Below are 25,555 nucleotides of genomic sequence, written 5' to 3'. Positions count from 1 at the left end.
CACCAACCCAGGAATTTCAGTCAAGTTCAAGTACAGAATTGAGCATTAGTAGTTGGTATTTTACTACTGCTAACAGAGGTATGAGATGACAGTTACTAAAGTACCAAACCAGCCACAGAGTATTCTATTCTACTGACAGATAAGGGAAACGAGCATATCAATCAGTGCTTTTATGGGCAATTACAGGCTCTCAAAGGGACATGACAGAAAGCATATCTGGGTTTTAATAGCATATATTTGGGCATTGTTGGGTAAAAACGAAAAACATTTTAAATACATTTATCAAAACCCTCAAAGCGGTATTACTGAACCCAACAAATAGTAACATTTAGAAAATCTAAGACATGAAAATGCAAATAATGAAAAAGAAAAAAAGAAAAAATTCCAAATCTACCAATCCAGATTCAAGATGGGAAATTTCAAGGCAAACATCAGTGATCTACCTGCCAAAAATAGTGTATCAAATAGCTGCTTTCCCAGGTAAGAAGTTGAGTATTTGAATATGCTGGTGGAAACTCAGCAGGACCCAGGAGACGTTACTATCACTCACTTCATGAGTACAAGGCAAAGCCTCCCACTGAGCTCTAAGAGCAGGCCCTGGGAGACATTCGCCCTCACAAATGTGTTTGGAGGGTGCCCGTGTCCTAGATCTGCCTTTGTGCTGGCTCTGCACTGTGCCAATTAGTACCTACTGTGTTTGACCATTAGCTCACCTGCCATGGGCTGCTCCCTTTGCTCGAAGAGAACTTGCTTCATAGCTCCATTACGCATTCAAAAAGGCAGTAACATCATCAAAGCACTGCATGACACGTTTTTTATTGATCAATTTGGTTACATTGACATCAACCCAAAAGGAATGGCAAAAAAGCAGATATTTTATTTAAATGAGGACTGTTTAGAGTAGCCTTTTGGTTCCTACAGAAACTTTTGTGAGGAAAATCAAGTTTTGAAACGAGCAAACTTCCCAGGGAAAAAATCTGCTTTTCTGTAGGTAGCATTGATTTAGTTTTGCAGTACAATGTTTAGTAGGTTCAGATTTTCAGAAAACCAAAAGAAAATCAGCTTCCTATTACCAGTTTGAGGGCATTCTGGAATTTACTTTTTCTTCTATTGTTACGATTAGTACACCCCTCTGTTTTCACACGACAGAGGAAAAAAACACAGCATATTCCAGTCCTCAGGAACACCCCATTGCCATTACTTTTCAAAAATAATCAAAAGCGGACTCACAACGACAGAGGCAGTTCCCTCAGCTCTCGTGAGTGCATCCCGTCAGGTCCCATGGACTTGTGTGTGTGAATTTTGTTCACATGCTCCCTAAACTGATCCTCCCCTACCAAGGGTAAGTCTTCATCACTCCAGACTTTCCCATCGGTCTCAGGGGCTTGGGATTCCTGAAGGGTTGTCTTGCCAGTAAAGACTGAGGCAAAGAAGGGCATCAAGTACCTTGGTCTTTTCCTTCCTTTGCAACCAGGTCACCCGCCATATTCAGCAGCAGGCCCACAATTACCCTCCTCTTCCTTTTACAGCTGATCTACCTGTAGAAGCACTTCTTGTTGTCTTTGCATCCCTCTCTGGATTCAACTCCAGGTGGACTTTGGTTTTCCTAACCCCATCACTTCATCCTTGGACAGTGTGTCTGTAGTCTTCCTGGGTTACCTGACCCTGTTTCCACCAATTGTATACTTCCTTTTTAAAATCTGAGTTTTGTCAGGAGCTCTGTGTTCATCCATGCATGCCTCCAGCCACCTTCCATCTCCTGCATGTTGAGACCAACTGTTCTCAAGATTTGAGGAAGCAATTCTTGGGAAAAAAGCCAACCAGCTCTCCTGGACCCTGCTTCTCCCCAGGACTGTTTCCCATAGGATTTTTCCAAGCAGATCCCTGACCAGACCAAAGCCTGCTCTCCTGAAAACCAGGGTTGTGATCCTGTTATTTGCTTTGCTCCCCCTCAGGATCCTGAACTCTACCACCTCATGTTTGTTGCAGCCAAGGCGGCCCCCAACTTTAACATCCCTGACCAGTTCTTCCTGCTTTGCGAGTATGAAGTGCATCAGAGTGTCCTCCTCGTGTCGGCTCCTCAATCACCTCTGGCAATAAGTTATCACCAATGCACTCCAGAAAATTCCTGGATTGCCTGTGGCCTCCTGTATTGCCCTTCCAGCAGATATCACGGTGGTTTAAGTCCCACATGAGGACCAGAGCTTTTGAACATGAAGCGTCTTTCAATGGTCTGAAGAAGATCTCATCAACCCCTTAGTCTTGATCAGACGGTCTGCAGCAGACCCCTATTGCAAGGTCACCTACATGGGGCTTCCCTATAACCCTAAACTATAAGCTCTCAGCTGGCTCATCAGAGGCAGAGCTCCTAGGCAGAGCTCCATGCATTCCCAGCACTCCCTCACATGAAAACTAACTCCACCCCTACTGTCCTGGCCCATCCTTCCTAAAGAGCTTGTACGCATCCATTACGACGCTGCTTTTGTGTGAGCTATCCCACCATGTCTGCAATGCAGATGAGATCGTAGCCCTGAAACTGCACACAGACCCCTAACTCCTCCTGTCTGTTCCCTACACTATGTGCATTAGCAGACAGACTCTTCAGATGGGTCATGCTGATTTCCCAGAAAAGGTGTGAAAGCTTTCCCCTGCTGCTTGATGTGGGCCCCCTTCAGTGTTGTGGATTAAGAGCTCTCTCCTGTCTGCAAAACCCTGCACCCTTTGCTTAATAACTCAGTCCACCACTTCCTCACTTGATTGTGGGCCATCATTCCTTTCCCCTGTCACTCCTAATTTAAAGTTCTCACCCAGTTGGCCAGCCTCTTGGCAAAGATGCTTTTGATCCACTCGGTGAGGTGGATCCCATCTCTCCTTAGCAGTCTTGGATACCCAAGGAGGATCCCATGGTCATAAAAGCAGGATCTCTGTTGTGGAAACCAGCTGTGCAACCAGTTGTTGTGCAATCTGCAGGAACCACCTGCTCCTCCTCAAGCCACATTGGAGAGAATTTCAGTAAAAACTTTTTTTAAATGCAAAGAGGCTAATTACTTCTAATTTGCCTCAACCTTCCAAAGAAGAGCAGTCAGGCCTGAGTCATATTCCACTGAGTTAAAACCAAGATATGGAAGTAGGAGCAATCCAAAGCTGGTAGCAAAGCTAGAAATGTGTCCTAACATCCAGGGGAGAGAACGGTCTTTGTCTAACAACTTTCTCTAGCAAACTTTCATGCCAAGTCCCAGAAACCAGAAAACCATAAATTTTATGTTTTGAGTGTTCAGTGGAATAAATGCAAACAATGATAAGAAATCTAACCTCTGAGCTAGCATTAAGTATTACATTAATTTACAACAGGATGAATAGGTCTTTCCTGTTGTGCTAGTTTAACCTCATTACATTAAATGGTCAAAATTCTGCTCTGGCTTACAACCTCGGCACTAAAGTCCCAAGTAAAACTCTAGCATCAGTGACAAAACTACCACAGGTCTCTTGCAGATGCCTGCAAATGTCAGACATGAACCATCTGAGTGTAATAAGGACATGTTCTAGCATCATGGGCTGGGTGCCTCTGCTGAGAGAAAAATTCAGAAACAGTACAAGAAAGAGCATTTTCAGTAAGCAGAGTAAGGAACACAAACAGGTACCAGTGCAACTGCAGTTGTGAACTCAACAAAGATAATGAGCGCATCGAGAGTCTGCATAGTGACTCAAAAGAGGAGATGAATTCGACAGGAATAGTTCTCTATTTCCCAACAAAAATCTGAACCCCAGGCAACAAGTTCCTTCTTCCTTCTCCTTCCGCCTCTACAGCACGCAGGAGGTCCCCAGCAACACTGCAGCGTCTCCCGTGAGCAAGCCGTCTGTCGGTTTGTGCCTTTCAGTGGCCATAAAGCTACTGCAGCTCTCTATCTATCAGAAGGACCCAGACAGAAGAGGCAGGCTGAGCCTCACTCATCAGCGCGGCGTTGCCATGGCAATCAGCTGTTGCCAGGTAGCCCGCAACTAAGAGAAGACTGAGAATTAGCAAGGCCTAAAAATAAAGATGTCGGGGGTTTTTTCCTAGATGTTCATGTGTAACAGGCAAAATAATAATAAAACTCCCTCAAGATCTCGGCAGTTACGGGGTGTTTGTATTCCGCAGGCTTTGATCACCTTTTAAAATTAGCACATTTTTCTAAGCAACAAAAACAACCAAAACATGACAGTGGGAAGATTTTCCAAATCAATGAAAACATGAGGCTAGAAAGCAGGAAAGGAGATAAACTGGTCTGAATATTCAAAGAAACTGACAGATAAAAGACTTAAAAACCTTCTAAATCTCTACATCAGCAGAGTCGGAAAGCGTGGCAGCTCTGCTGGTTTACATCATCTGTGTAGGAACCATCCTGTAGTTAAGGGATGAGAAAAAACTGGATTTCATTTCCACCCCTAAACATTACCTATGCATATGGACCCTACAAAATAAGAGAAAATGCAATTTAGAATATTGTGCAGCCAAACACATCAAGGACTTTGGCATTCTCAGATTGAAGACATGATGGGAATACAGGATATGCCTGTATTTATGAAAGCAAATGTTGCAAAGGCTCATCACCAAGGAAGTAAAGGCTATTGAAGCAAAAAAATTCTTCAACAGAAGTTAATAGAAGTTGCAATTAAGAAAACAAAAGGTGGCCTTTACTGCTTCTTCCTGGTCACTACATGGACACATGACAAAAAAAACCCAAAACCCAACCACAACTCACCCCAAGGTCACATGGAAAGACAGATCTGCAGCACCTTTCTTCCCAGGAGGAAGTATTTTAGAGGAGAGAATGCTGTAAGAGTCCCTGTAAACTAAGATATCAAAATCAAGTCTGATCCTAACCAGTAGTGTTTTACAGTTATTGACTTCAAGATCTGCATGGGTTTGTGCTACTGGATTCCCCGGAACCATTCCTTGGAGGTTTCAAGGGATAAGCTCATGGCAGAAATACAGCAGGGTTGGGCCAAACTGCTTGTCCAGCTGACTCCTTTCACAGGAAAAGCTAGACAAAGAATGACATATCGAGTCTGAGTCCATTTCAATGTACAAAATAAACAGTTCCTTTGGGTTAACTAAAAAAGGAATTTTACTCTTTTTTATTTTTTTTTCCCTCATTTCAAGTAAGGAAAATCTGAAGAAACATTAATTCTTTCTGCTAGGAAACATTTTTTCCTTCTTTTCTGTAAACTGAAAACATAATGTAATAACATAAACCAAAAAGGAATTATGAAATGGAAAGTAATTTCAGATTAAAATAATGTAAAATTTCAATGCTTAAGATGCTAAAATGAAACATTTGGTGGTTTTTGAATATTATTGCTTCAAATGAATAACTTGGCAACTAAAAAGGAATTTCTAAAACATCTTGATGTTGCAAAATCTGTATGTTTCAGTAGCAGTAAAATCTAATCAAAATATGCAGTCCTCTTCTACCTCAAGCACCCAGACAATATTTTCCCCCTAAATTCTATGCTGTACATGACCCAGTGTTTAGAAAGACACAGCACATCAGTTGCACTATGATGAAAATAATTCTCTCATTTTTCCTTCCCACCCCGTGTTTCAATAAATAATATATCTTCTTCAGTGTATATTATGGCAAGTGGAAAATGTCACAATAAACATTTAATAGTGGTATGGTGGATTTGAGAAACTGGAATAACATGGACCTTTGAAACAGTGACATAAAAAAGCAGTTGATTTACAGAGAATATTCTAAAAATATATTTTTAGAAATCGTACAAGGCACTAAATAAAAAAAAGACCAAATTTGAGTGGAAAATTACTTCCAAAAACGAACAAGAACAATACAAAGAAAGCTAAAACAATGAGAGTTGGATTTCTTACTAGTGACTGTTTGTTTTCAGAAGGACTTAAAATTAAAATGTCTCTTCTAGTTAGAAGAATCATTCTTATCCTCTTCCCTTTGTTCTGGCATCCACCACTGAATTTTATACATTTTGACTTGCAGAGTATCAGATAAGATTAATTTATACAAACATAGCCAGACACACAGAACGCTTAATATAACTGTGTCTTAACTCTGCTGATTTCAGCTTAGAATTTGATTTTTGTCCGGATGGGCTTCAGTTCCCATAAAAACACAAAGCAATTGCGAACGTGGTGGTAACCTTTAAGGAAGCCACAAACTCAAATACTGAAAAAGTCTGACTTGATTTTTCCCTCTTGTTGCATCCCTTTGGGAAATACAAATACCCATCTAGGTATGGTTTCCAGATACACAATGTTTTCTGAAGTTCAAGAGAGTTATTTTGAACTCTCTGAGTTTCTTAGTTTTGTTTCTACAATATAATTAGGGATTCCTTAGCCTCAGCCAAGTTCTTGCATATATGGAGGTGCCAGTTAGCAGCTCCCCTGAAGAGGAGCAAAAAGTGGCATGACTTTATAAAGACATTCTGTTCTCTGTGCCACACGTGAGACTCCATTTGTCTCCACAGAGCTTAACTAGTTAGGGGGAAGTGCTTCCCCAATGAGTCTTCCATGGCAAATCCCTCAGCAACACCCAAACGGGCGGCCTGAACGCTGCTGCCTTAGGTACACAGAGCAAAGCCCAGCGACGGCTACTGGTTATGCCGGAGCACCGTTTCCTCACTTGGTATCACAGAGGCAGTTGGGGGGGTTGCGGTAGGGAGGGGTTGGAGGGGAGGCAGAAGGGAGAGGTGAGCTCTTATTTCTAGTTTTAACAGGTACAGTACTAAGGGCAAATAATTGCAATGTTTTGCAGACGTGTTGACATCAACTAAATTTTTGACAGAAAATTGTCAAAGCTTTCCACTTCAGATGTTGAACGTAGAAATTAATCTACTCCTTCTCGTATTAAACTATTAATTGTAATGGTATATGTAAAAATAATATATACTTAACAAGATAGTACAATATAAAAGTGGAAATGAAATGAATCAAAATCTTTTGATACCATTAAAATGAATGCTATATTTTGAATCTTCATTCAAAAAATGTTGGATGTATATTCCATCTTGAAGTTATTTTCTACTCGAATTTTGGAATTTCCCATGGAAGAGAAAACCTGGTATTTTAGGCACAAATAACTATCACACATTCACATGAATCTACTGGGGAATACAGTTGCAGCCCAGGAGCATTAGCTACATTGAATACACTCAAGAAAAAGTGATTATTAATTTACCTCCAGAGTATTGGCATTAAAATATCATTTAAATTCAAACAATTCTGTATACATCCTCCTTCTATCCTCAAGAAGCATTTAATACCTTTTTTTATTTTTTTGTATCTACATTATATTTTATGGTTAAAACAACAGCTACCCCAGGAAATACATGAAAAAAAAGCTGCCTCAACATTAACCTATTTCACTGCAAAATAGAAATGAAAGATTTATGTTCAGATAACAAATGAGAGGAGCGAAGGAAACCCATCTAGTTGGATTCCCACACCAGGAAGCATGCAAAACACAACAAACGTGTCTCTATTACTCCAAAATTTAGAGATTGCACACTGGAGGAAGAACTGCTGATGAGACCTGTAGCCAAAACAGAACATAGATCTCATTCTTGTGCAGCACTAGAATGAGGATGCATTGATCTCATCTTTCAAATTGTACCAGACCATTGTTCAGTTTGAGAAAACTTCACCTTAAATGCACTGTAAAAGTGTTATGTCATGTGAAGAAAGTATTTTTTGTTCTAAATGTGTTGGAATATGCCTCCTGCATCACTTTCTCTGTTTTGAATAATTAAGTAACATCACCGTCTCTTACACCCTTAGTTAGGAAGGAGCACTTAGTCATTAGAAGGCCAAATGTCTTTAAAATGTCACCATTTATCTATTTACAGAAATTATATGGAGTATAGCAGCAAAGTATCAATTTAAAATAAAATAGGTATTCTGGAATACCTTCCCGTGAGGACATGTTTACCCTTTTCCTTCACTGGGCTCTTCTGTGGTTTTGCTCATTTGTAACTAATTCAGTAAGTTACAGGATACTCTACTTTTATCCCTTGACTGGGTAAGAATTGCAGAATTTCTGACCCAAAAGTACACATTTAAAATGGTTTTTACATGATAGCATATACATTGTGGTGTGAACAAATTTTTTGCCAGTTAAACTCTAATTAAACCTAAAACTTAGAGTAAAATCCTCCCTAGAATCATTGAACTGCAGCTTGTAATTGACTCAAATATACTTGAAAGATTCACAAATTTCTTTATGGTTTCTCCTCTACAAAACAACCCATAAAAATAATTCTATCAACGTGAACACTAGCTATACTGCTTTAAATTTCTTTTCTTCTTTCTATCAATGAGGAAGAACCGTGTCTATCAATCACAGACAGGTTCATTTTTGGCTTATATATCGATTTATAAGTTTTCATTGAAGTGCCAGATCTGGAAGTTTGTGGCACCTGTAAAACTACACTGAAACTATGGGCTTGTATAAGTTTCATTGAGAGTCAAATCTATGCTACAGAATATTACTGGTGATGATGTGCAAGTAGGAAAGAATCAGGCTTGTCTGTCTTTGCTAAGTCTGCAAGGCTGACAGCAAAAATATCTGTAACCTAAATATATTTGATCTGAAGTTATATAGAGAGAAACATGACAACCTATCACATCTTTTTTCTTTTTAAACAAAGTCACATTTCTGAGAAGAACTGCAATTTAAGGAGTCTTTCAAGTTTCGAGGTCTGAGTCAGTTATGAAAGCAGAAAGTGGGCATAATGAACATGCAAAGCTCCAGCAGGTATCTTTAGATTCAAGTCAATCATTTCAAATCACCCCTTGGGAGGGTGGCTTTCCCTCAGAGATATACAGAAGAACTGAGCAGAACTTCGTCCTTCAGGAGCGATCACCACCTCCCACCTTCTGGGAAGCTCTCAAAAACAGGCTAGAAATCAGGCTGTTGATCCATTGCAGTAGTTCTGCACCATTTTCCTTTTGAGAATTACTTCATAAGAGAGGCCAGGAGACCCGCCGTCCCCAGCCAGCCTCATTCCTGTCTCTCCACCCTACTGCTTCAACCAAATTTCTTCACAACGGTCCACAGGGTTTTTTCTCAAAAAGATTCAGGGTGTTACTACATAGGGATGAATGCATTTTGAAAACTAGATACACCATTTTGAAAGGCTAATATCACAAGATCACATAGACATCTATATTTTCTACTGTTTATTATTTTTCAATTATTCTAGACTTTCTCATTGAAACAGGCTCATCATCTTCAAACAACAAACTGTGTTATCCATATGGAATATTGGTAAGGCTGGCAGGAAAACAACAAATTTACATATTGAAAGTGTTTGAAGTTTTAATTTCTTTTGTTTTTTGATCAGCAGATGAAGGACTTGATCACATATCTCCCATGCCTTGTGTATGCACTAATTTACACTAATCCATACCTGTTTTGCTGAAATTCTATCCAAGATTTTATGTAATTGTCATCAAAACTGAAACATCTTATTTCTTGGGGAGAAAAGGAAAGATTTAAGCAGCTTTAGTTATGACTTTAAGTGAGGAATAAACCAACATGAAATGATAAATTAAACACTGACTTCCAAGCACAGCCTCAAAGATTAAAAAAAAAAAAAAAGGAAAATAAAGGTAGCATGACACATCCTTTTATTTCAACTAATAAGAGGAACAAAGGAAACAACAAAGGAAAAAACAGAGATGTTGATCAGCATCCAAAGAACATGAGGTTCTTGAATATGGATATTTCTGATTCTTTTGAAAGGTCTCTGACATAGCACAAATCTCTAATTTACAATCTTCGAAGAAAATTTGAATGTGACAAGAAAAACAGAGTCAAATTAAACCTAAAAATTATCATCTTTTTCAATAATGGAATCTGCAAATATGCACAATATTTAAAATAAAAGTTGTACAATTCAAATCTATCTTTGGGATGAGGACTCTTATGCAGAGATGCAAGCACTAAACCTCTACCATACTCAGCTCTATCTAAAAGGAGGAACAGCGGACTCCCCTCCCCCCAAAAAATAAAGGGAACAAATGGCTCCTGAGGCAGCAGAACTAATAAAATCAGGGTTCCAACAGATTTATACCAGATGTCTTCTGCCTCCTCCACTTCCATGTCAAGAAGCTCAACTCACCCCATGTTTCCTATTGTTCTTCCATTAGATCTTCAACGTTTCCCCAGATACCTGCAATACCCGCTACCTGCAAAAGACCTTCTGTTCCTCCCCATATTCACATTATTTCTCCATACTATTCACAATGTTCCTTTACCCCATCTCCTAGCAGCAATATTCCTTATTTGCTCCAAACCTCATTGACCTGTCTTGTTTGGGAAAGGCATAGCATGAGTTTGTCTGGAGCCACACATGCTCTTTGCTGATGTACTATTCACGTGCTGGTTGCTTGACTTGTACACTTGTGCTGCCTGACCAAGTGTTGGCTGTTGCCAAACTCGATGGATAATGGCTGAGTTCTCTCTGCCATTCTCTCAGTGGGGCCATTAACAGGGTTTCTCTCCTTTAATCAGCCACCCCTTTTGATAACTGTTTTAGGAACTTAACACCTTTGAGATCTCTGTCTACATGCTAATTTTGTTTAAAATTTGCCAACAAACTCAAAACTTATTAGCAGAAGACTGACAGAAGGTGCTATCACTTATGCTTGTTTCTTGAAGAACCTATGCAAAAAACACAGTTCAAAGAGCTGTCACTCGTGGTGTTATTCTTTCTTTTGCCACAAAACTCATCTCTTTCGTGTTTTATTACAGTTTTTTTCTTGACCAAATCAGCTAGAACTTTGTACAGAGTTACAAGAAATTGAAAGGTGTTTTGCACAAGGTCATACAATATGTCACTCGCAGAAGTGGAATTATAGTTTCTATTTCCCTATTCAGTCTTTCGCCCCCTTTTCTCCTCCTTCCCTCCTATACCAAAAATCTGCTATTTGCTTTTTTTTCAACACTGGAAAATGCAAGGTGTGGCCCTGTATTGGTCCTTCTAAGAGGATGTGAATTTCACCTTCTTTGTAGAACAAAGGTAACCAAGACTGTGTAGGAAAAATCAGGACAAACTTGCCTGAAAGATATTTCATTCTAGTTATTAAGGCAGTTCGTAAAGGGGTGGGGTGGGGGAAGCTTTTAAAATGACTGAAACGCTACTGCAACTTCTTTGATGGGATTTTTCTATCCTAAATGTGATTAAGCATTTTGTTTCTATTGTTACCTTTAAACACTTCAATTAATAATTCAGTATAAAACTAATAAATATACAGTCAAGAATGTTGTTAGTTTCCTACCAAAACTTTCTGCAGTGTATTTATTTTTAACACAATGCTCCCTCTTCCATATAACTGACTCCTATTTCAACAGATTGAACACACAGCATATATATATGTCCCTTTTGATTAAATATATTGCACCTCAGAGTCTTGAATGAAGCCACACAAGAAGGTCATAATATTTCATGCCCTTCTTTGCAAAACATTCCACAACCTCGTTCTTGAATTTCTGTTGTATATACATCAAATGCAAAAGAGATGAACTGCAACAGATGAAAAGACTCTCCTAATTTCATTATATCAGAGATTTATTTTGTGTGGTAAATACCTCATTTTAAATAACTATATGGTTTCTGAAAATGTGCTATTTTAACAGCACTTGTTGCAGTATTACATGCTTTCATTTCTGCTATTTCAGGTACATAACTGTTTTCTGGCTAGTTGTGCTCTCCGTCCTTGTTAATTCTCTAGCTGTAGCACCAATAAGAGGTCTACAGTGACCAGTACTGAAACCAGTGACTTGCAAACTATAACCCGTAGGCCACTAATGGTCCCTACAGACTACATGCAGAGCAGTTTCTGACTCAAGAGTGAAATACTTTTTCTTCAAGAAGCAACACTTCATCTGGAAAGAATGACAGAAATTTTATAAAATGTCTTTCCTGCCGCATGTAATTTTTAAGATTTGGAAAATTGTTTGCCTTAAAAATGCAAAATGCTTCAGATTTTTTTCATTTAAAAAGAATCGGAGTGCTATACTGTAAGATCCACCTAGGTACTTGGCAGAGAATGCTTCTGACATGTAGAAAGTGAGAACTAAAACCCCTACCCACAGCCAGGACAGTAAAGGTTTTAATCCTAGATAGTCTAAACTCAGCTGAGGACTTAGCCATAGCTGTTCCTTCCTAGTGTCTCATGTTGTAATAGTCCGATTTTGTATGAATAAGTAATAACAGGGACAGAAAAATAAAGTCCTCAGTGTTTATGAGTCTCTTGTGGGATGAGGATAGCCAAGTTTCACCTGCTCACTGCAACAAACAGAGCTAAACTACTCCAGCAGTTGAACTATTCCAGCTGAAGTCCAGTCCCAGATTCCCAGTAGGAAAGAGCAGAGAACTTGAACCCATGTTTCCTGTGTCCCAAATCAGTGCTTCATCCACCAGAACACTGGCTATGCTAGAAGTGCTTTCAGCCAGGAATCCCATCCAAGATTTCAGAACCCCTTCTAGTTTAAGTTTTGTCAAAAGTGCTAGGTTCCTACAAAAGCTTTCTTTTCAGTGAACTCATATTTTCGGATGGAAACATTTAGCTGAAAAAAAGTCCTGACCAGCCCTATTCACAGTTGTTATGCAATCATTTCTAAGGGATTTGCAGACCCTTGTGAAAAGAGAGTCCAAAAAGCAAGCATTTATCAGCACTTTGCTAAGTTTAGATTTCCTTTGGTGCTCCTGGCCATATTTGTTCACAAAATGAGACAACAAGGAAAATTTCAATTTTCCTAATAAAATTTCAAAATGACCTTGAGATATTAGCACACCTCAGGGATGCTATCATTGCTCACAAGGAAGAGGATACTGGAGAACACACTCAACCTGTTTTTGTGGAAACCTATAAATCTATAGCATCTATTAGATGAGCTCACTTCAGTTGTGACCAATATTCAATTTACTCCAACCCCTGAGAAACCAGCAAACCCTACTTCAAATCACAGTTCCAGATGCAATGGATTTTGGACTCTACTAGGGTATAAAAACAAAGTGGTTGTGCTGTCCACAATATTTGAATGGGACCGCTCCAAGTGTATGATGTTATACCATTAGTCTTTCTGTTGCTCTAAAGAGAAACATGGGCATCAGTTTAACTAGGATAGACTGTGAAAATGACGTAAATTTGTCACCACTTGTACATAACAGCAGAACATTCCTCAGTACTCATAGACCTGAGCTTCTTTCACTTCCCCAAGATGCTCACCCTCTGCTCAGCTCAGCCTCCACCATTCCCCTAGTACCGGGGCTTGTAGCAAGGACCTTGCACAATAGCATAACTTGAAACATGCATCTGGGGAAAATTCTATTCCTGAGTTTGTCTGGGGCTATACTGGCTATTTAAGAGAGAGGGGAGGGAAGCATACAGCAGAATCTCTACAGGATCTTTGCAGAAGGCCTCATCCATGATTCAGCACATGGCTTTCTCTTACAGAAACCAGTATTGATAAATCAATAACTGAATGACTAATCTGACAAACTCTTAGAGGGTACTGTGCTGCTGCTAACATAGGCACCATTCTACAGCTGAGGCTCTCTAACATTCACAGTCACTACAAATCCCACATTTTTCTACGTGGGAAATAGAAGACACTGCTATTCATGCCTGTTTGAGCTATTACCTTCTCTGCTTCAAAATAAGTGGTGGTTGGTTGGATGTTAGTGAGGAATGAAAAAATTTTCTATTTTTTTCTATATAAAATCACGTACAACTTTAAAATGAGGCTTAACAGTGTAATAAACTATTTCCCCAGAAATGATCCTTTAAACAAAGTATTTTTTTGCTTGGTACTTATTTCCTGAGAACTTGTAGGCAGTAATTGTACCTCCTCTCCAGCTTTGTTTTGTTAAGCAGGACTAGTGAAACTACTGCAGCCAACTTGATAGATAATGGTTTCCATTCTCTTACTCCTCCTATTATGCCTTTCCCCACCTTCTGTTTCATCCACATCTAACATTAAAGATCACTGTCTGTGGAGTACCATGGACAGTGGGGTTAATACCTCTTTCAATCTATTGGACTTCTGTTGACACATGTATCACATTAACCTCCTTCTCGGCTAAGTTACACTGGAAATTCACACTCATCCTCTGGTCAAATCGTAACTATATTAGCTTTTTCAAAAAAATACTCTTCCAGATGATATCAGAAATTTCTTCTTATTAGTCCTTAAGGCATGACCTTGCATTTTGTGCTACAAGACTACATCTGATTTTTACTACTTTAGTCTGATCATCAAGTTGTTCTCATATATCAGATCTTCGTTGGTAGTGATAATGCCTCATAACTTTAGTGACCAGCAACTTTCCTCAGCACATTATTAATTTTTTAATTCAAAGTCAGTAATGATAAAGAAAATATTTAATAAAACATGTTAGCTTTCAGGCAATTTCCATCATGGGAAACAAAAACAAAAAACCAAACAAAAACCCCTCCTCTGGTTGCATGCTAATTTGGAGAACAAAGTGAAATCATTAATTTCATAGTTTAACCAAAATTCTTTGTAGAAATCTAGGGTTCTGACTAGCTCTGTGTACCTATATCAATATCCATATCTGTGTGTACATCTAGCGAGAAACGTCTGCTTATCATAATCATCCTGAAAATAAAAGCTTGTTGCTTTACCCCTTAGTGTAGCAACAGCATGCCTTTAGTTTCCATCTGCGTGACATGAGCTTGCTAAACCTGCCACGTATCTCCTAGGCATAGTCCTGCAGCCAGTTACTAACTCCTGCCTCACATGTGGTTGATGCAAATCCTTACATACAAGGCAGGGTATGTTATGCACTATCATAGAATCATTTAGGTTGGAAAAGACCTTTAAGATCAAGTCCAACGGTTAACCTAGCAGTGGCAAGTCCACCACTAAACCATTAAGCACCACATCTACACGTCTTTTAAATATCTCCAGGGATGGTGACTCAACCACTTCCCTGGGCAGCTGTTCCAAGGCTTGACAACCTTTTGGTGAATAAATTTTTCCTAATATCCAATCTAAACCTCCCTTGGTGCAACTTGAGGCCATTGCCTCTTGTCCTATCGCTTGTTACTTGGTAGAAGAGACCGACACTCACCCCGCTACAACCTCCTTTCGGGTGCAAAGGAAACAGTATCCTTGCTAGTCTCTAAACAAAAGTATGTTTAAGTATAAAATTGTAACAGACCTACAAATTCCACATAAAGACAAGAAGAATTTCCAGCAAAGAACACCTGATTTGAAAAACACATTACATAAAAAGAGCTGTGGATATAATGAGCAATTTCCAGGGTGAAACAGATCTCTAAAGCCAGTAGAGCTCTACAAACCAATCAATTATGTTCGAGTCTGACAGGAAGAAAGGATTAATTGATACATCCATCTTGGAAGCGCCTTCCTGTTTTGTGGGTGTTTTACCAAGGAAACAGGACTGCTCCCTAACTAAATGTCAGACCCCAAAGGAAGATAAAATTTAGATTCCCTGATCAGATTTTTGAGATCTCTGTGTGTTTTCTTCATTGCCTACTTCAAAAAAAGAATTCACAAAAGACAAAAGCACTAAAAGACTTTGTTGGGTCTGTTACACACATCCAAATCTACTGGCCACAAACTCCTGCTAAATCTTTGATTAATGATGTGCTGGCAACATGTTAAAACATTCTAATTATGCTTGCTATTTCATCAGATCTAGATGAGACATACATGCTCTCTGAGTTTTCAGGGTACATCTGAAACAACCTTGAATGAGATTTAAGGAACTGACAGAGATGATGGAAGATATGGGAATATTCAAGCTGTGAATGTATTTATGCTGAAGATTATGAGACAGTTTGTAACTATGAAATGGCTTTCCTCACATGACTAGAATGCCATCATCTCAGATACTCTATTTCACACTATTTGTTCCATCTTCATTCCTCAACCAATGACACTTAGCATCATAATATTCTCTCAGTATCATTCAAACACAAGCAACTTGCATCAGTTCCATTTTGAGAAAAAAAAGGAAAACTACTGTTACTCAGAAGGTTAACAGAAAGGAGAAGTCCAGTATGTTCTGGACATGGACATCCAAGAAAAATGGTGGCTACGAACTGAAATTAAACCAACAAGAAGTGAATGCTTGGTTCCCTAAAGGAAGGGCAAAGTGAGCAGGCACATCTTAGCAAAACTAAGTCAGATTAAGCAGCAGTACAGGTGAACCAAGGTCAAATCAAGGAGCCGGTGCAAAAGATGCCTATATAGGAAGGAAAGCTGTTTGGCTAGAAGAGTCTCACCCAAGAAAGCAAAAACAAGGAAGAAATATCTATATATATGTGAACATATTTACCCCACAGAAAATGGCAAACACCATGAACCGTCGTTAGAAGCCATCCAAAACACACACAAAGAAGAAATGTTTCTAGCATTTCTTACCTATATGTGATTGTAAGTGAAAATGACACATTCCTGTAAAACCTTTGCTATAAAACCCATTAAATAGGAATAATCCGAAATAAAAATTGAAAATTTGATTTCTAGTCCTTCACTGCCTACATAAGACAGTTAAACGTACAGATATTTAATTCCTGGCACATTGAAAAGATATCGAGATAATGATTTCCTCTATATATAGGCTTTGTTGCTGCAGAGAACAGTATGATTTTCACAGGTATATATTAGCACAGAAATATTAAATCTAAGTGATTTGGATTTTGTTCATCTTTTCATGTGATCTTTGGGATCACATGACCTTATATGTTCATAAAAAACTCATGCTAATGAAAAGGAACCAAACTTTTCTTTAAGAAATAATACCTTCCTTTTTGGTGCCCCAAAGAAACATACAGATGTTGAAGACTAAGAGTGAAAGAAAAAGCTATCTAGTTCCTAAGAGTTTAGACACCTCATTTGCTTTCTCTCCTAATGTTATGTGCCTAAAAATTATTTAGAATGGAAGTATTTCCTCTACTTTTGTAACTACAATTTGCCAGAAAAAAAAATTGAATGGAATAAAAAGAAATTAGTATTGAAATTGTCTGAATGATTAGAATAAATTGCAAACAGTTTCAAAGTACATATATATCCTTTCTGTCATAGCAGGATGTAACTCAGACCAGACTTTACAGATATACAAAGCCTTACCACAGCATTTCCGATATGATATTAGGAAAAACATTCATCACAAATGTGGTCAAACTGACAGGCTGTGGAATCTCCATCCTTGAAGATGATCAAAACTCACCTGGACATGGCACTGAGCAATCTGATCTAACTATGAAGTTCAATCTAACCTCAAAGTTGACTCTGCTTTGAGTGGAGGCTTAGACCAGATGACACTAAGAAGTCCCTACTAACCTAATTTATTCTGTGAGTCTATTTTCAAGGTCAAGCTTTCCAGGTTCAGGACAGAAGCATCTTACAACTCTCATGGGTACAGGCGGCAGTTATCATCCTAATACAACGATTCTTCACTGAGTTCCACCCGCTGTTCTTTTGCGAGGCCTGTTTTCAAAGCACATCTTACATTACACGGCCACCTTCCCCTGGCCAGTCATCATCCAGGCTCACATATATTTCCAACCCCTCTAACTTTTTCTGTGAGCATCCATCATCTCACACACCTTAGAGTCCTGAAGGAGGAAGGACCCTGACAGAATTTTGCCTGGAGGTGAGCTACTGTGCTTCTGTCCCATTCAGCCAATTGCATCTGCACCTGAATTGGGAGCAGAACAGGTGTCTCGGTGTTGTGGTTCAAATGGGTGATATGTAGGTGCAGAAGTCAGAAGATCATGAGTTTGAAACTAGCTGAGGAAGTCACAAGCAAGTATGTGAGATAAGAGACATCTGCGTCAAAAGGTAGGAATGATATACATTCATAGGACCTATGCCAATGCTCTCTTCAGATTTGCTAGAATTTTTATTTTCTTTTTAGTGTTGAAGGTCTTATTATATGTAATAAGACAGTTTATTCTTGACTTTGAAAATGACCAATGAACATGTGACAGTTACCTTCCTACAGATAATATATTTTATCATCAATGTTCTAGAAACTCCATTAGTTTCCAAAGGTTAGCCTCATTAGGAAGCAGCTTTAATTTCTAAAGAGAATTATCTGCCAATGTGTTAGATGGGGGTGGGAAGGGAGAACGGACCTCAAGGTACACACTATCATCATCATCATAATGCAGATAATATTAACTATCACTCCAGGGAATGTAAACAAACTTTATTCTAAAGTAAATCATTTTTCTTTTTTTTTTTTTTTAAACAGTCAATGGGCACACAACTGCTTACCTACTTCCGGTGTGAGAACTACCACATGATTACTTCTGCTCCATTGATGCTTCTGTACAGTTGGTGTGCAATTCATGCCCACCTCCTAGGCTTCATTCTTCTACATTGCAGGAGACTCCCATGGTTTTTAAGTCATAACCAGATTATGGGCTATAGTATAACTCAGTAAGTCGTGACTGAGTTAGATTGCTGCGGTTTACTCCAGTTAGGACTTCATGATCAGTAGTGCTGAGTAAGAAAACAGCCTTCCAAAATCCAACCTTTAAGTATTTGCTGTGGAGGGAGTGCCTTTGGGCCATTCCTTTTTTTCTGCTTGTTCCGATTTTTACCTGATTGCCCCTATTAGACTAAATATGTTTGTAGAGTAAATACCGAAATAACCCCATCAGAGTACCATTCCTAGCATCATCTGTCACGCCACTCCAAAGTCTTACTCACTAATTATCTTGAACAGCATATGGAAATAAAGTAGCATGAGGCGAAACAAAAAGTACCATGGTTTTATCCAACTCCTTCCTAATGAATTAGTCTTCAGATATCTCCAATTATTTTATTCTTTTTATCTGCCATAAGCAAAAAGATTATACAAATGCAACCAGCATGGGCTTTGCTGCCACAGTTTCCTAGCTGCAGCATGTGGATCACTGATGCTTACTAATTAGTGTTTCAAGAAAACCAAACAAAATTCTCATTTCAAGAGTCAATATTATATTTCTCTGTGGAACCTACTCTTTTTGAAGTTATTATAGGGTTCTAAAAGAATGCAGAGGCTGGCTTTCTAATTGAGGTGCATGTGCATGCATGCACACAAAAAGAGACTGCGTTTTCCTTGGTACTGTTGAAGTGTCAGCTCTGGCTTTATTTTATTATCACTGAGGAATATGCTGCTTTGACTCCATCTGACCTTTAAGAGAATTGTCTGCTAATGCTAATAGCATACTACTGTGTCTGAAGCACACTGAAAAAGAGACTGGCTGCTAGATATGCATAGTACACTCAAGCAAGGAAAGCCTTTTTAACTCTGAACAGTGACAGTCAAACGACTGGAGGCTTGAGGTTCTGTTAAGTACACCAAACGGTTGATTACCCAAACCTTTACCAAACCTCTTTGGTCTTTTAACACAGAAGGAAGTTTTTCAAGAGCAGATGTGGGAATTTATGTTTCTTGCTTTGTTGTATTTGGTTGGTTTGATTTTATTTTTCCATGGGGAAGTTTCTGGTCCCTCCCAAGTCTGGTCTGGCTGGAATAGCTACCCTTCCGTGATGCAGATTTTGCACAAAGGGCCATCCCTAGAACAAGGAAGTGCAGACTGCATGAAAATGAACCAAAGTGGATTAATTTTAAGAGCTTAACAAAATGGAAAGATCAGAGTCCTGAATGAGTGATTCCACTTAAAAATCTGAGAGAGATTTGACAGTTACTTCAAAAGTAATCTGATCTAGGTTTAGTTCAAGGACTTGGTAAAGAACAGAGTCAGTTCTAATTTTATCTGGACTGATTCACTTATTCGTAATGGCTGTCCTACGTGCTCTAATAACACAGTCCTGTGGATCTTATACGCACTGTTACACAGATGTCAGACTTTTAAGGACCTGAAGAGGTTTTTTTGCTGACAAACTGGCAGCTTGACCAAGCATATCTTACTAGCTCCTATTAAGGGGAACATATTGTGAAGATTCCCTAGGGCAAGCAACAGGACAGCAGGCAAGACAGTATGTCTCATAAGGAAAACTTAAAATAGCAGCCAACTCAGAATAACTCTTCGAGTATACAACAGGTTTCTGTATTAAAGGTAAAGACAACAGGAGTGAGCGCTAGAACAGAGTAAAGAATTGCAGAATACATTTTCTGTGAACACCCAGAAATAGAATTACTACTGATATTGTTGTCCATACTACTGAAAAGGCAGCAGCATAAGAATAATTGAAACATCAGCCATTAGAACAGGAGAAGGTCAGGACTGTATAGTCCAATGCCTTTCTTTACATTCCTCCACTTCATTTTCATTGAATTTTAGTTTGGACAAAAATGAAATTTTTACGGAATTAGAAATCAAGGGGTTTTACCCAAAGAACATCTGCAGCAATACTCACCAAACCCCCCCAAATTCCTTGCTAATGCTTTTTAACACTAGCAAAGAGAAACTCCTTTGAAAGGCAATGAGGACAATCCTGCATGAACATGTTCACTCAGCCGATTATGGTCAAATATTAGTGATGACTTTTCTGATGTGGGCACTACTGAAGATTTATGGAGAGACTATTACTGTAGCAGCGAAACATTTACTAGAAACTGGACTGGGGCCACCAATTCATTTCACACAAGCTATTGAAGCAGTAAAATGTTCTCTTGTCTCATTACTAATTTGAGCCAAAGTTATTCAGTTCCTTTAAATCAATGTTTTTCATTAGCTTGCTTTGGGTTCAAAAAGGCTGCTTACAAACTTTGTGACTATTTATAAGGCTTTTAAGCACTCAGTTTAGTGTAGTTCATTAAATAAGGGTTAAAGTAATTGAAACATCCCAGTGAAACATACACAGGCCTTTTTCTAAAATTTTTCCTGTTGCTATACACTTGAGGCATTTCAAAACAATGAAGGCAGTTTAATAATGCAAAGAGTATTGCTATTATTACTGACTTTCATCATTCTTTCTGACCATTTATATGGGGAACTGCAAAGAGAAGCCAGCTACAAGTAGTTTGGTACATAGATGCACATCCTTTGTCCACAGAGGGTTATAATGAAACAGCAGCAACAGAAGAACATACATATAAAATGGAGTGGAGCCACCTATTATCTTTAACACTGAGGCACCATGTAATGGTCTATCTAAACCCAAACAACTGAATCTAAGCATGAAATATGTCCCTAGTTTCCTAATGCAAGAGAAATATGATGGGAAATATGATGATATCATCTCGGGCAAATTCAGCCACCTTCCTTCCACTCATCATTTTAACCAGCACACTCTGATGATCATGTTCCTAATCTCCTTGCTCCTCATGCACTGAGGAACACACAGACCATGGAACTGCCAAAAGGAATAATCTCCTATCCCTCTACCGTTAAATTCTTTCTCCCCTACAGCCAAAACCGGGACAGTAGGTCATTCCAAAACTAACCTTTGCAAGCAAATCAAGGAATATCATTACCTTTGTTATATAATTTGCAATATATATCCATGTTTTTTAACATTTGAAGGTGCTTCTGAAACGGAACTGGTACTTCAAAGAAAATAAACATGCAGCAAATGTCCCAGATGACCTTTAACTGCCATATACATAAGTTTAATATTTTAAAATTTTACCTGGGATGTGACTGAGCAGCAGAAAGTACCAAATGAATTACAAATACATGCTGACAGTACAGTGTCTGTGCATATGAGATAGAACACCCATTGGTTCAGTAAGAGATAATATACATGTATTTCTTATTGGATAAGAAAGCCAGACTTTAATCCGTAACATTTAATTTTACAGCTGTAAACATTAAATTTGCTTAAAAAAATATGGAACCCCAGTTTGGAGTACAATGTTTCAGGGAAGTGATGTAATCGGATAAGAAACCCCAAACCTCTACTAGGCAAAGTTCAGTCACCATCTGAAAGAATATTTGCAGAAGATCTTTTCTCACTCAAACAGCACACTTCATATGATTCAGATAATACACCCTTAGTTTATGCTTGTGCTACATCAACCAGTCTCTGAGGGCAGTCTCCTGAAATGTATTGTAACCGCACAAATAGATTTTGTTCCTTGGTATGACTGTTAAAGAAAAAAGAAAACTACGTAGGTGGGAAGACTGCAGGAAAGTAGTAAAATAAGGAAAGGTCCAGGGAAGAGGAGCTTATAGGTAGGATGTTCTCCACCCTCACCACAGTTAAGTTTGTTTTTAACATGACAGCCATGTTTTCAAACAGTTATAACCTAGTCCCATTGAAATCTGTGGGGTTACACCAGTTTACACTGTCAGACGATCTAGCTCCAAGACTGGTGCTTTTTTTTTTTTTTATTGTAAACCATTTCATCTTCACAAATAGCTCATCACCATAAGAGTCTCATTTGGGCAGAAATGATCTCATCTCACTAGCTTTCCATGAACTGTAATTAAATAACTTATAGTAGGAGTCCAGAGGCTCCTGCCTGGTTTTAATTGTGTTTTCATTAAAGCAAGCATTGCTATTGTCCAAGTGAACTGTGAGTTCTGCAGTGTGGCCTGAACTGCCTCTGCAGAACCTACATGAACTACAAGCTCTAGTGTACCCTAGTTGAGCTATTATACTGTAAAGAATTTAAATGTTACAGCTAGCAATACAGATGGTCAATTTTAAAGCTACTTGATTTAAAAGAAAGCAACAAACATTGTGGTTATTTCCTTCTTTTACTTTACTGCCAAGAGAAATAATCATGCTAAGCCACTACTGAGGAAAGCAGCATTATGCAATAGACAAATGGCACTTGCAAATACATATACAAGTCTCATGTAATGCAGGCACAATACCTTCCTAATAGAAAAAAAGAAAAAGGATGATACTTGAAAAACATACCTTCCAACTGAAACCTGGCAAAGAAAGCAAGTAGTTTGCACATAAGGTCCAGGCTATGCAGTTTTGGTTTAACATCTGCTGCAAAAGTAGATTTTTCCCTAAAGCCCCTGCAGTTATTAACATTGAGAAAATAGGATTATTTTCTGAACAGCACAGAGATGAAAAACTGTTTGTATCTGCAAACTGTCTGCTTATTCAGAAAGCATTCAAGACTGTTTCTCTTGATAACACATTTGAAGAACAACTTTGGGAAAATTAACCTTTTGGACTATTTTTTGATTTCTCTTCCTCGCTGCAGATGACCTGTGATTTTTTTTCTAAGTGACATAGAGCACACAAATCCTTCCATCTTCGTACCACGTGCATGGGAAGGGTTTCCAAGAGGTTAAATTCAAGGCTTCCAAATCATAATATTAGAATCATAAAGAATGATTTGGAGGGCTTCCTACCACGGTAAGCTTGCCCTGAAGTACATAAAATCAGCTATTGCCATTACAAATAAAGGTAAGTGTCTCAGGCTGTTTTTATTTCATACCCTAGCTAGAAGAAACTGGAAAACACTTCAAAGGGAAAGTGGATGAAAATACTGGCCCTGATGATGGTTGCTAGGCACCAAGCAATGCAGAGAGGACTACAACAAGCCAAGTTTCAAGCAGATTTAGATATTGTCCTAATGAACATAGAGTGTCATTAAAAATCAAGGGCTGGTTTGAACAATTTTGCCCAGATTGTTCAAAAAGGAAAATGATTTCATCTTGGCTTACTCTTCAAAAACAGATACAATACCCATGTAGGTGAACACACTGACAGTTACAAACACACAACTCATCATACTTAATTCCCAAATAAAGGAAGATTAAATAGCATTCAAGACTCCTACTGAGCACAAGCTCAGTGGTTCACTTGCAAAGCATCTGCTGCAGGATGGGAATCCAAATCCTAACCCACCCATCCTTACTTCACTCCTGGAAGCATTCGCATCTTTGTGGCTCTTGGCTGTACATCTAACCATCTTGGGACCCTACCCACCTTGTGCTGCCTTGCTGGGGGGGGTCGGACCCAATGCCGACATACATGCCAGTCAGCATGCTCCCCGAGAGGGACACTTATGTGTGGCAAGTTGTACCATAAAAGAGGCATTTCCAGGGGAGCTGCAATGCCTTTGAGTTCATCTGGCACAAGTCCAGGGTAAAATGCACCTCCCTCTGCCTACTGTAAAACAGACCAGAGGACATGAAAGAATCATAAAATAATCTAGGTTGGAAGGGGCCTCTGGAGGTCATCCGATCCAACCTCCCATTCAAAGACAGGCTCTGGGCTCAAAGCAGACTTCAGGTCTTTAAACAATTCTGTCCTTAAATAGATTCAGTTTCAGAGTCTGAACAGTTTGGGGATTTTTTTTTTTTTTTTTTTTTTTTTGGCAAGTTCAAGTCTTTGATCACGGTTGTTTTTGTGGATGCATGACGTTTCCTCACCCATATCTGCCATTTCTTTTCATGCTTTAGATCTAAAGAGTGACTGGAAATAAAATAATATCCTAAATCATCCCAGATTTTGGAATATAGATCCAAACTTCTCAGTTGTTGTCCATCTGTTCAAAATGCTTCTGTGAACATAATTTGATTCTGGTGCTTTCATTTTACCCCTATGTTCTGACTATTATTATAGGTACTTAAATAAAAGATAATTAAAAATCAGCTAACTGCCATCACCCCAATCCAAAAAACTCCAAACCATCCTGAGCCAGTCAAGGAGCAGATCAAACTGCAAATACATAAAAAGACATGAACTCTATTCCAAAAGTTTTATCTTCAGTTGAGGCCATACTAAATTTCTCTATTAAAAAAAAAAGCTTTTAGATGAGCAATTTCCTCAATATTTTCTGCAATACAGAGAATTCTCTAGGTCGTCTGCTACTAGGGCAGAAGCCTCTGTTTATGTATTCAGTTACCGTACATCACATCTTCAGAGCACTTTACTGTTTGTATTTATCTTCCTATCTTTTAATAAATATTATTTTCAGGTTGTGTCATAACTTGTGCTCCAATCTACTAATGGTGTTTGGACAGAATTTCCATTTTTTAAAAGTTTTTTTTAGGCTCTAATGAATTAGTTCTCTTCTGTGATTTATTGTGTCAAACTTAGTGCTTTTATTTTGTTATTCAATTTACTCTTGTAGCAAAATGCATTTAAACGGCCTTCTCCAGGATGATTTTACAGTTTAAGATTTCTCTTGGTTTTCCATCTAACTTTCAACCACATTTTAACTATTTTCATTCAAGCCTCACAATAATGAAACCATGTAAATTACCATCAAAACACCTCTGCTAATAAATGAGGGTTCTTAATAGCTGAATTACTCCTAGCCCTCTGTAGAGAGGGTTGGTCTATTAATTTCTGCCAATATAAACTGGTAGAAATTACCATCATTATAAGAAATGGTTATCACTCTACTACCTCCAGCTCTTCAACCAGTTCTTTGATTAAGTTGTGATCCTGATAGCAGCAGTATTAGCACAGGGAAAAGAAAGAGGTAAGGGGGCAGTTGAGAGTAGCAGAGAGGCAGGCATCCCTTGGGCCCTGCATGGACTGGAGCAACTGGAGGACAGGTGCATTGTGCTCACTGCTGCCCCAGGTGGGGAGGAAGAAGAGTTTGATTTCATAGGCAAACCTGGAGACAGCTGAATACGGCAATACCTTGGATTCATCCCGTG

The sequence above is a fragment of the Calonectris borealis genome, chromosome 1, assembly GCF_964195595.1.
Source record: "Calonectris borealis chromosome 1, bCalBor7.hap1.2, whole genome shotgun sequence".
NCBI classification, from domain to species: Eukaryota; Metazoa; Chordata; class Aves; order Procellariiformes; family Procellariidae; genus Calonectris; species Calonectris borealis.
Note: the sequence above shows the minus strand (reverse complement) of the source record.